The 12,851-nt window shown below is 39.3% G+C and overlaps 1 protein-coding gene across 1 annotated transcript in view; it reads right to left on the reverse strand.

Moving 5' to 3' along the window:
- The window catches only part of FIG4 (FIG4 phosphoinositide 5-phosphatase), a 493,827-nt gene that overhangs the window by 100,790 nt on the left and 380,186 nt on the right, over nt 1–12,851 (reverse strand). The gene's annotated exons all lie outside the window — the stretch shown is intronic.

The raw sequence follows: 12,851 nt of genomic DNA on the forward strand, positions 1-12,851 counted from the left end.
TAATTAAGTGTACAAATTATATGACTAACAAATATATAGTGCGACATTTATCAAGTTCTATTATATGTTAATTTGATATAAATGGTTATATTACTAGCTTTACTTCATTATCAATAGACAAGTGGAACAACTTAGAACATGAGAACATAGATTGATATATATATATATATATATATATATATATATATATATATATATAAATCTGCACACCAGTCAAGCCATAAGACTTGCTTTTCCCACAGAAATCCCAAATCTGCAGTGATGTTACAACCGCAAAGGATTCTGGGTGGGCATATGCAAATTAGTTTAACAAAGAATCACATTTTTGCCTCATTCCATTTTAAACATGGATTCCTTTTAATATGCCCACCCAGAATCCTTTGCGGTTGTAACATCACTGCAGATTTGGGATTTCTGTGGGAAAAGCAAGTCTTATGGCTTGACTGGTGTGCAGATTTTTGTTTAGCATTGTATTAACTATATATATATATATATATATATATATATATATATATATATATATATATAAATCTATATGTTCTTATATTCTAAGATGTTCCACTTGTCTATTGATAATGAATGAGAAGAATGAATGAACGATAATTAGAATTACAAAACTAGTAAAGCTAGTAATATAACCATTTATATCAAATTAACATATATATACGTCCCAGGTCTCAGCACTCGATGCTCCCAGTCTTTTAATGCTCCAGTGCTGTCTCCAACCAAATTGTATACGATACCAGTAGAGAGCACTCAGGAGTCTTTCAAAGTAAATTTAATCTGTTACTTTATTGAGCAATTACAAATTCACACAACGTTCTTTTCAAGACCTTTTACAGACTGAAACGTCGACTTGAACATTATGTGAATTTGTAATTGCTCAATAAAGCAACAGATGAAATTTACTTTGAAAGACTCCTGAGTGCTCTCTACTGGTATCGTGTGTGTGTATTAGACATGTGCAATTCGTTTCGGTCCGAATATGAATTCGGACGAGTTTCGGGCAATTCGGACATTCGGGTACTTTCAAATGTCCGAATTGCCGAATTACTGAAGTTCCGAAATTACAGACTTGCCGAAGTGTTGAAGTACCGAATTGCGAAAATCCCGAATTTCGGAATGCCGAACCGAAAATTTTCCCCATAAAAAGTGGACCTCTGTACTAAATAAATGCTCACTTGATTTAATGTTAATCATCATAGAGGATGTTAAGGAAGACCTTATCCAAATAAGAAGACGCATAACGGAATTGGAAACTCGGCAAGCTATTCTGCTAGCCACACCTGAGGCTACTCCAACACTATTGAAATTGGAAAACAGTGTGAAGATATACAAAACGGATCTCATCCGCTTCAAGAGAGATAAACAAGTTAAAGTGGCAGCTGATTACAAAGAGCATAGAGTCTACAAGTGGCTAAGCGGCACCAGTGACCGTCCCAGATTTGCGAGAAAGAAAAGATATATACAGAAACCTAAACAATTTACAATTGACAAAACCTCTGGGGAATCCAGCTCTGAATCTGACCACAACAGGGAGATTGGAGAGGAGAGAATTGCAAGAACATCACAAGTGCAACCTTTTTTAGAAAGTACAGTCCAAGATCACTTGGGCATACAAACACGTTATCGGAACAGAATCACAACCTCAGAAGACGGACGATCACTAGACGTGGACAGAAGGGGAGAACCTTCTGGGGCAAGAGGCAAACCTCCACGCCAGAGGAGATAATACCGATTTTCAATTTATCCTCTAGGGTCTTGACGGCAGCAGAAATGAAATTATTAAGCAAGGGGTTGTCGTTTGTACCCACAGCCAGACCGAATGCATTAGATTGGGAAGTTGAACTGTATAAATTCGGAAGATCAATGCGACTCAAGGACTACTTCAAAAATAAACCAACTCCATTGGTGAATCCAACGGTACCATTCAAGAAGAAAAGCACCTTTGACCCTATGCCCAATCAAGCCACTATAAAAACCTTTCTGAGATCAGTATACAAGGAAACTACAGACCATTTGGGAACCATACACCCATACCGTTCCAACTGCTCTAAACAGGATAGGGAGACTATCAAGTCCTTGGCTACCGATAGGAACATTGTCATCAGACAAGCGGACAAGGGTGGCGGGATCGTCATCCAAGACTACAGTGACTACAGATTGGAAATTTTAGACCAACTATCTGATTCCAACACTTACTTGAAACTACAGGGAGACCCTACCATTCAAGTTAACACGTTGATTGAAAATGCTCTACAGAAGGGCTTGGAGAATGAATTAATTGACAGGGATCTCTGGGAATTTTTGCATCAGTCCAACCCCAGAACACCAGTGATCTATACACTCCCGAAGGTCCACAAAAACCTCCAAAAACCCCCGGGAAGGCCAATCGTCTCGGCAGTTGGGGGCATCTTGGAGCCTTTGGCAAGATGGCTGGATTTTCTATTTAAAGAATCTATAGAGTTGTTACCAACGTACATTAAGGATACTCCTAACTTCATTGAACTCATTTCCTCTGTGGAGTTACCAATAGAACCGACTGCTTTGGTAACATGTGATGTTAAAAGTCTCTATACCATCATACCCCATATGGGGGGGATACAAGCTATGAGACAAATACTTCAGGATTCAACGAAATACGAGGGACCCTCCATTGATTATGTGTTGGAAATTTTGGAATTAGTCCTCACTCAAAACTACTTTCGTTTCGAGTCAAGTTGGTATAGACAGATAGCGGGCACGTCCATGGGAGCATCCATGGCTCCAATGTATGCCAATGGCTATATGTTTTGCTTTGAATCACGTTATATTCTGGAACCCTTTCTTGACAACATCATATTATACGGACGATATATCGATGATATTTTCATGATTATTAGGGGAGACATTAGTACCGCAGAGAGTATGGTACGAGATATCAACTCCTGTACGCCTAATGTGCACTTGACCATGACCGTCGATCCGTTGACTGTAGACTTTTTGGATGTACGAGTTTACAAAGAAGGCAATAAGTTGGCTTATACACTATATTCAAAACCTACGGATAGGAATACGCTTCTACAAGCTAGTAGTTTCCATCCCAAAGCATTGAGGGAATCTCTACCATATTCGCAATTCCTTAGGGTGCTAAGGAACAACTCCAACAAAGTGAAGGCTGAAGCTCAATTGAGTGATATGTGGGACAAGTTCCGACAACGTGGTTACAGCAATTACACACTACAGAAGGCATTGGACAAATGCCAACAAATTTGTCCTACATCGGATAAATCGACCATGGAAAGATTGGTGTTCCCAACAACCTATTCAACGGCTTCCCTACAATTTAAAGAAATCATTAACCAAAATTGGAGAATTTTGAAAAATGACGTCACATTGCCGGAGCAGTTTCGGCACCCGCCAATGATGTGCTACAAGCGTAACAAAAGCCTTAAGGACCTATTGGTCAGAACGGATCCCACGCACTGTTACCTACAAGAAGAAAAAGTGATGAACCCAGGTTGTTACAGATGTTTAGGATGTGTCACCTGTGGACACATGCTACCCGGGAAATTCTTCACCCACCCCCACACTGGAAAAAAGTACATTATCAGGCATCGATTGACTTGTACTACCGACTTTGTAGTGTACAAACTAAGCTGCCCTTGTGGGTTAACGTACATTGGAAAAACCGACCTACCATTACGTGAACGTATCCGTAATCATAGGTCAAGTATCAGAGTGGCATATAGGGACCAGAAGTCAGACCTTCCTGTGGCTAAACATTTTTTGGAACAGGGACATACGTTACCAACTTTAAAATTGATGGCCATTGATCACGTTCCAGTTCCACGGAGAGGAGGGGATAGGAAAAAAATGTTGCTCCAACGTGAACTTTTTTGGATAAGGACTCTGAGAACCGTATATCCAAACGGCCTTAATGAGAAATACAGCTTATCGGCATTTCTATAATATGTGGACAACATGTGATGCTCACCCTGGGGGATAGGCATACATGTTTAAATGTCTCCACTGTACCTGTTTGTACTATATACAAGGATTGATGGTCACGAGTAAGGGGTGATTGTGAGCCCACCCTTGGGGAGAGGCCGATCACTTACCTTTAGTGACTTGGTAGTAGTGATATTGATCGTTATTGTCTGGCATTAAGAACATGTGTCATGCAGATTTACCTTTCTTTATAATAGTATTATCAAGTAGTCCTTGTGAGACCATATCGAATACAGAATCCTCCATATTGTTCATATCATGTAAATTGGTTAAGAGTTGTATAGAATGGTCTATTTATTTGGATCATTCTACATTTAATTTTTTGGAGTAGAGTATGGAATAGGATGTATATTTATCTGTGTTTAGTATGCATTACAAGGATATTGCCACTATATGGTAATGACCAATGTCTGGTATTGATATGCAGTCTGTATTTACTGGTTCACGTTGAATTTGTGGTTCTAGGATAACTGTTTGAGGATTAATGGGTAGTTAATTAGTACTTTTTGAGATGATGGGAATCATGGGAGTAGGAGTCCGTTGTTTGGTCTGGTTGCAGCATCGTGACAGCCAGTATAAAACATTGACAGTTTTTCCTTAAATTATTTCACTATCTATATAGTGCACTAAATCATTATTCAATGTATTTGGATCCCTTGTTTTGCATTAACCGTTATGTATGCTCGCACAGTATCATTACGACTATCTTCTTTGATGAGTATTAGAATGTGGCCATTCCGATCTTGAATATATTTAAAGATCTAATTTTGCCTGTTTAGGATCCCTATCGACAGTACAGTTGCAGCTTCTATTATAATTTCATTTACAGGGTTGTTTTTAAAGTTTTTATTATTTGTATATACAGATATCCATGGCAACGACTCCGGGGTTGCGTCATTGAGCGCGACACCACGTGGCTTGCGACTCGCGTCATCAGCCCGCGGCAGTCTCGTTCCGGTCGCCCTGAGAGTCGGATGCAACACAGGTGGGGGTAAGTAAGCATTATGTTTTATGCTATATAACATGGGGTTATTGTTTGTTGTGTGCTGTGTCCTGAGGAAAGCCTGAGTATATCGGGCTGAAACGTTGACCGTTTTATTTTGACCGAATAAAAGTTATATTTTAAGAAGTCCTTGGAGTGCTTTCCATTTTCACTTCGCTTTATATATATATATATATATATATATATATATATATATATATATAAACACACACACAAGATATTATCTAAAGTATGGCAAACGGATACATTTCTATTTGAGAGGAGGATACAGACGTCAATTCTTGTTCAGGGAAGCATAATATATTATATAGGAATTATCGAGCAAGTCATTCACAAGATTCATACAGCTAAATTCCTGTATTATCCCTTCTTTTCTATTTTTTTTAATCTTTCCTACAAATCCTTTTTTATTTTTCTTCATGTATCCTCCTATCGTTCAAAAAGGTTTAAATAATATTTTTCACCTCTAATCAATATCTTGGTTCTTGTACTACCATAAAAGGCACCTTTGTACTACTACAGTATATTTGATTTTGCTACTTTTTTTCTGTACTATTGAACTCTTTTCAATAAATATTGAACTACAAAAAAAATACATATAAAAAAATCTTGTAGCCAAGTAGCAAAGTCATGTTATCATTCTGTACTCTAATGCTTATATCTTGTGATAGCTATATCACATTACATACAATATATGCAAATATTTGTTCTTGGTGAATAATGATACAGTTCGAAGAAGGTCATAAATATTTCCTGTAAAATTTAAGGTGATTGCTATTCTCTGAAAGAACGTATAGAAAAATATGCATACAAAACTAATAACGAAAAGTAATGGTGTTGTATCCTATCAGCTTATTAAATATGTTAACATATTAACAGAACAAAATAAATGTGTCTATTTACATTTCTTTATACTAATACAATTAAAATCTAAAAAAATAATATATTAATTTATTATGACATGGTGTTACTCAAATAATTAAACCACAATTCAGTTTAGTTTATCCACTATGTGACATTGAGAAGTAAAAAAGACACAGCTTATATGAATCTATGGTACTTTTAACTGTTTAGAAACACGACAAAACTATGTGGTGATGGTATCTATAAGGTTTTTCATAAGCGCTAAGCCAGATATGCTAATTATAGACTTGTCAGTTTAATAGTTTACAAGTGATAAAGATAAGCAGAGTAATGATTGACTCTTTGACAATGAAAGGTTTAATATTTCTTCATGGTTACCCTGACCTTCACAAGAATTGCGTAGAAATGTCAAAACTGCTGCACCTAGCGTAGTTATATTAGATATTCCAAATGCAATTATAAAGGGATTTTCTCCACCTCACCCTTCCCACACACAATCAAATGATTTATGACTGAGAACTATTAAAGTGTAAAGGGAAATAAACAATTATCCAAATAAATTGATTTAAAGGCAGTGCAAGGATTTTTGTCAACACAGGTGTAGACGCATTTTGCAGCGCCCAAAGATGTGTCTTCACGTGTGTAGTACTATGTGTCTCTCATCCTCCCTGTGCCACTCGTATCCATCTTTTTGCCCCTTTTCGTGTCTCTTTTCTCCCTAATGTATAGTGTTTCCCCTTTTGTATCTTTATCCCTGTGTTGTTCCCTCTTACCCCCTTGGGTCTTTTAACGTAACTTTTGAGTCTCTTACCTCCTTATGCATCTTATACCTACCCTTGTGTCATTCTCCACCACTTTGTTTCTTATTCCCCCTTTCAACTCAATTGTGCCCTTCCTTACCCCCATGTGTCTCTTATACTTGTGTTTTTTACTCTTCCTTTTGTCTCTCACTCGCCTATATTTCTTGTTTTACCCCCTATTAGGTCTCTAACCCATTTCTATAGTGGTGCCTTATACTGCAAGTTAAAGGAACACTGTAGGCACTGTAACAACTTAATCTCAATTTAGATTTTTTTCAAATAATTTTCTTTATCCTTTATGAAGGCTTTGAAGAGCGGCTTTAAGCCACGTTCCCAAGTCAGCCGTTTCTGAGAGCCGGGAATGTAACTTCCCTGCTCTCATACCCAAACATACTCTGACGTAAGCACGCATAACTGACGTTAGGTATCATTTTGCCGCCTAATGCGCGCTCCCGCGATAACAGAAATTCATCTATTCATTCGTCAGAAAGAAGAATGAATGAATAGAAATTTTACATGAACAAACAATGACTGAATGTCGGTGTTCATTTGTTAATTTACTACAAGGAGAGAGCTGCTAGCTCGCAGCTCCTTACTTGTAATCTGTAAAAAAGAAGCGTCAGGAAGCTGTGCTCCCACCACTTCCTAACCCACCACATGTCCTCCCTCACTCTATGGGGGTCCCTATATTAGCATATGCCGTGAGTGGGGGCATAATTACTTAACAGTGAGCACTTTGGTGAACCCCCCATCTATTAACTAGCCCTCCACACATCTATTAACTAGCAGGGGGATATACTGTCTAAATGACAATGGCGGGGACCTATTGTCCCCTGCCACGGGCCCCCACTCATGGGCGGCAGGTGGGGGCCCTACAAATAGGGGATGACCTATTGCCCCCCCAGCCCCCACCCATGAGCGGCGGGTGGGGGCCCTAAGATGATACGGGGGGACCTATTGTCCTCCCGGCCCCCAACCATGAACGGTGGGTGGGGGTCCTAAGATTATATGGGGGGACCTATTGTTCTCCCGGCCCCCACCCATGAACGGCGCGTGGGGGCACTAAGATGATACGGGGGACCTATTGTCCCCCCGGCCCCCACCAATGAGCGGCGGGTGGGGGCCCGAAATTACAATGGGGGGAACCTATTGTTCCCCCTCTGCCCCCACCCATGGGTGATGGGTGAGGGCTACGTAAAACCCCCCGCCCCCACAAGGTAACTAAGGGTCCCCAGGCAGAAAGTCACCTGCCCTTTAAATAAATTACTACCTACCTCCTTCACCCTACAGATAGTGAGGGCGGGAAGAAATACATCTAAATACCTGTAAAAAAAATTATACTTACAATTAGATGTCTTCTTTTTTCTAACACCTGGGGGGGGGGGCGGGAGAATAGGCACCCGTTTGAACAATCTAAATATGGAAGACTTTACAGCAGTGAGCCGATCTCTGATTCAGCTTACAGCTCGTGAACGCGCAAATGGAGCGCATGCGCAAATGAAGCTAACGCGCAATAGAGCGTTCGCAGTTTCTCATAGGGAATCATTAAAGACAATGATTCCCTATGAGTGTAATTTGATTGGAGCAAAGCGGCGAATGCCGCACATATGCGTATGGTCCACAATGATTTTCTATGAGAAGCTTGTGATTTGACCCAAACAATAAGTAACTGATGACGCGAAAGGGGGCGGGGCGTAATGCAGCAAGGTCAACTAAACAACTGTAAGAAAAACCTGGTAAATACTTATTTTAAATGTAAATATTACTAATAGTTAAATAATTGGAATGGTGTTTGGTGATATACAGTATATTAATATATATATATATATATATATATATATATATAAAATACATCTGAAATATAATAAACTGGAAGATAGTACAGTGTTCCTTTAAATATATCTTAAATATGTGATTTGTATAGGTAATTAACACTGGAAATGAGAACTTTAAATTGCAGTAGAACAATAAAGACATCAGAAATCGCTGTGATTCAGTAATAACTTTTACATGGGATTTTCAAACAGGTTGCTAATAATTGATGGAGAGGTCACTCCCTTTGTGGAACATTGGATGTAGACAAATTCAACTAATCTTGCAGATAATTCGCAAACCTATATTTAAGGTATGTGGGGGTGGACATGGACCTTCACCACACAAACTCCAGCTCAAAACACAATACATACGAAATTTGCTTAATGTATGTAAAATTAATGTTCCCTATACACGGTCACTAAAACTAGTTAAGCCCGGCTGACCGAATCTAGGGCATGCACCATGAGGGCCCACGACCCCTCTTAATTTTATGTACCTCCTCTCACGCACAGCACTCAAAAGAGAACTGAGTTAATGTTTTTGTTCTGGTGCTCTATTGCCACATGCTGTCTGTCGGACCGTAGTCTACATAAGCTACTTAACCTGATGTTCACAGCTGATCCCTTTCTCTCTCCCTCTCGATAGAACCTAGAGGAATCCTCCTGGGGCAATCACTCTACTTATTATTAGCAATACAATTTAACTTGTTTATTAGTAATATGTATACTCTCAAGCGAGGTTAGCTAATGTCTTAAGTCTGACTGTTTTGACTCATATCTTAAATCTCGCTACATTTAAGTACTACATGCTATAAAGGATATTAGTCTTACTTTTGCTCTATCAATGCAGATATTTTAAATATATCTACATTGTGCTTTTCTCTCATGCATACCCTGCAGTTTAATCAACCTCGGCATATAGCTAATTCTATGATATCTTGTTACTATCTAGTCTTGGTCACTACTTTTATTAATAAAATCACAGGATGTAACTCATTGACAACCACAACCTATAAAAATGTGTACGGTTTCTAATGCCTGCCAACTGTAAATCAATGTTCGAAGTTAAGCTTACTCTAAAAAATATTTTAATCTCACTTAAAACTGTGCTAGACAAATTGGTCCAGATGATTAATTTTATAAAAGTCGACCATTACGGTCACGACTATTTAAAATAAAATGTGAAGATATGTGTAGTCACCACTCTGCTCTGCTTTTGCATTCAGAAGTCCATTGGCTATCTTGAGGTAAAGTCCTTGTTATAATGTGTGAATTGCGTCAAGAGTTGTTTGCCTATTTCCAGGATCATAAATTTGGATTATCTGATCGATGAACAAACACTCTGTGGTTATCCAAAGTAGTATTTTAAATGCAAGAGATAAAATAATTCCACTGTCTCGTAAGCTGCAGTTTTGGACCTCATCTGTTGAGCAAAATAATTTGAACTCTTTGCCAACACTTAAGGATTTTCTTGAAGAATCAAAAATTGAACTTGAAGATGAAATTTGCCAAGAAATTGTAGATCATCTTCGCCATTTAATCACATCTAATAATCAGTATTTTCCATTCTTGAATGAAAACAATAATGAGTAGGTTCGAAACTTTTCTGTTGTAGATTTTGAGAATCTGATCGATATAACTTCTGACAGTCAACTAAGCCAAAAATTTAAAGAAGTTTCTCTAATTGCTTTTTGGGGTGATTTATGCGAAGAATACCCAGAATTGGATCCTCGCTTTACTCTGCAACAAAAACTAAGTATCAAAATCAACTTGATGCAACTGCAGACATGCAAATACAATTGTCAACAATTAAACCAGATATAAAAATAATTTGCCAGCAAAAGAGAACATTACACTCTGCTCATTGAAAGGTTTGCGCTGCGCTACTCTACGGCACATATTTGTTGGGGTTCCAAAGTTCTGCTATACCATGTCAAAGGCTTCCAAGGGGAAATTAATTGGGAAACCCGACCAGTGGTTTCCATTCCTGGGAAATCTATGTGAATAAAGACACAAAAATGTTCTTGTAACTATGTATGTACACACACACACACACGGAAGAATAACAGTAGGAAGTATGGAGCCAAAGGTGCTACTTATTTATATGTTTTGGTTTTTGTTTTTTTCTGGGGGGGCAGTGGGTGGGGGAGAAGGGTTATTATTTCCTGAAAACATTTACTTTTAACAACATTGGTGGAGAAATAATCATAGATAAAACCTGTGTGTGTGTTACCAGACAGACCTACAGGTCTGTAACAGTTTGACATTTTCAAAAAATAAATTGAATGAAATAAACTTCCCTGGTTATTATAACAAGGTTTTCTTTTCATTCTCTCCCGCTGGATTGTTTTCAGAGACTTTCTACTTAGAAAAATTATATGTCCTCACTTCCCCTCCAAGTCACTCAACTCTCTGCTTTGCTTGATGAATGCTTGTAAAAACGAGCATCTATTACTGAAATAAATCTATTTGTTCTGTCCTACTAATGCCTTCAATGATCTCAAAGACTACTTGTCCATTTCTTTAGCTCCAGGCTGTACGTAGTCTACATAGCTAACTTTCTGCAAACTTTCTATATTAAATCATTTCTCTGCTCAGCCGCCTAGCAACACAATCTACTGATATAGAATATGGAGTTCCACTGGGAATAATGTGCAGTGAGTTTCATATACTAAACCAATAAAAGCCAGTAACAATCTAAAACATTCCTGCACAAAAATCGAACTAAACAATGTCGTGACATAAAATTGCAAATTTATGTCTCATTGTTTTGTTTTCCAAACGTGTTTTTGTTTTTCAAAAAGTGATTGAAAAATCAGATATTTTTTTTTACAAATCCTTGCTTTATGGGAATTTCACTAAAATGGCTCAATTGGCCCATATAGGGTTAATGCTTTGGGCTATGGAGCTGGGAGCTTTAGTCCCATTCTCCTGTTCACCTTTGTAAACTTATATTTCCATGATGAAGCTGAAACAATCCTCATATGTACCAGTTATTATTATTATTATTTCATTATTTATATAGCACCAGCATATTCCGTACAATGGGTGGATCAACAGACACGTAATTGTAACCAGACAAGTTTGACACACAGGAACAAGGGGGTTGAGGCACCTGCTCAATGAGCTTACATGCTAGAGGGAGTGGGGTATAGTGACACAAAGGGTATGAATAGGGATAACAAAGTAGGTTTCTAGAAAAGTATTCACTGAAGGCTTAGTAGGTTATTTTTGACAGTTGCAGGAGAGGAGTCATGGGGGGAGGGATGAAAACTTGCTAACAGTTTAATTGATATGCTTTCCTAAAGAAGTGAGTTTTCAAATTTTTTTGAAAAAGTGGAGACTGTTTTACTTGGGAAACTTTGCTGAATACATATACACTGCTCAAAAAAATAAATGGAACACTTAAACAACACAATGTAACTCCAAGTCAATCACACTTTTGTGAAATCTAACTGTCCACTTAGGAAGCAACACTGAGTGACAATCAATTTCACATGCTGTTGTGCAAATGGGATAGACAACAGGTGGAAATTACAGGCAATTAGCAAGACACCCCCAATAAAGGAGTGGTTCTGCAGGTGGTGACCACAGACCACTTCTCAGTTCCTCTGCTTCCTGGCTGATGTTTTGGTCACTTTTGAATGCTGGCGGTGCTTTCACTCTAGTGGTAGCATGAGACAGAGTCTATAACCCACACAAGTGGCTCAGGTAGTGCAGCTCATCCAGGATGGCACATCCATGCGAGCTGTGGCAAGAAGGTTTGCTGTGTCTGTCAGCGTAGTGTCCAGAGCATGGAGGCGCTACCAGGAGACAGGCCAGTACATCAGGAGACGTGGAGGAGGCCGTAGGAGGGCAACAACCCAGCAGCAGGACCGCTACCTCCGCCTTTGTGCAAGGAGGAATAGGAGGAGCACTGCCAGAGCCCTGCAAAATTACCTCCAGCAGGCCACAAATGTGCATGTGTCTGCTCAAACGGTCAGAAACAGACTCCATGAGGGTGGTATGAAGGCCCGAGGTCCACAGGTGGGGGTTGTGCTTGCAGCCCAACACCATGTAGGACGTTTGGCATTTGCCAGAGAACACCAAGATTGGCAAATTCACTACTGGCGCCCTGTGCTCTTCACAGATGAAAGCAGGTTCACACTGAGCACATGTGACAGACGTGACAGAGTCTGGAGACGCCGTGGAGAACCTTCTGCTGCCTGCAACATCCTCCAGCATGATCGGTTAGGCAGTGGGTCAGTAATGGTGTGGGGTGGCATTTCTTTGGGGGGGGGCCACACAGCCCTCCATGTGCTCGCCAGAGGTAGCCTGACTGCCATTAGGTACCGAGATGAGATCCCCAGACCCCTTGTGAGACCATATGCTGGTGCGGTT

This window comes from Pelobates fuscus, chromosome 2, assembly GCF_036172605.1.
Source record: "Pelobates fuscus isolate aPelFus1 chromosome 2, aPelFus1.pri, whole genome shotgun sequence".
Lineage (NCBI taxonomy): Eukaryota > Metazoa > Chordata > Amphibia > Anura > Pelobatidae > Pelobates > Pelobates fuscus.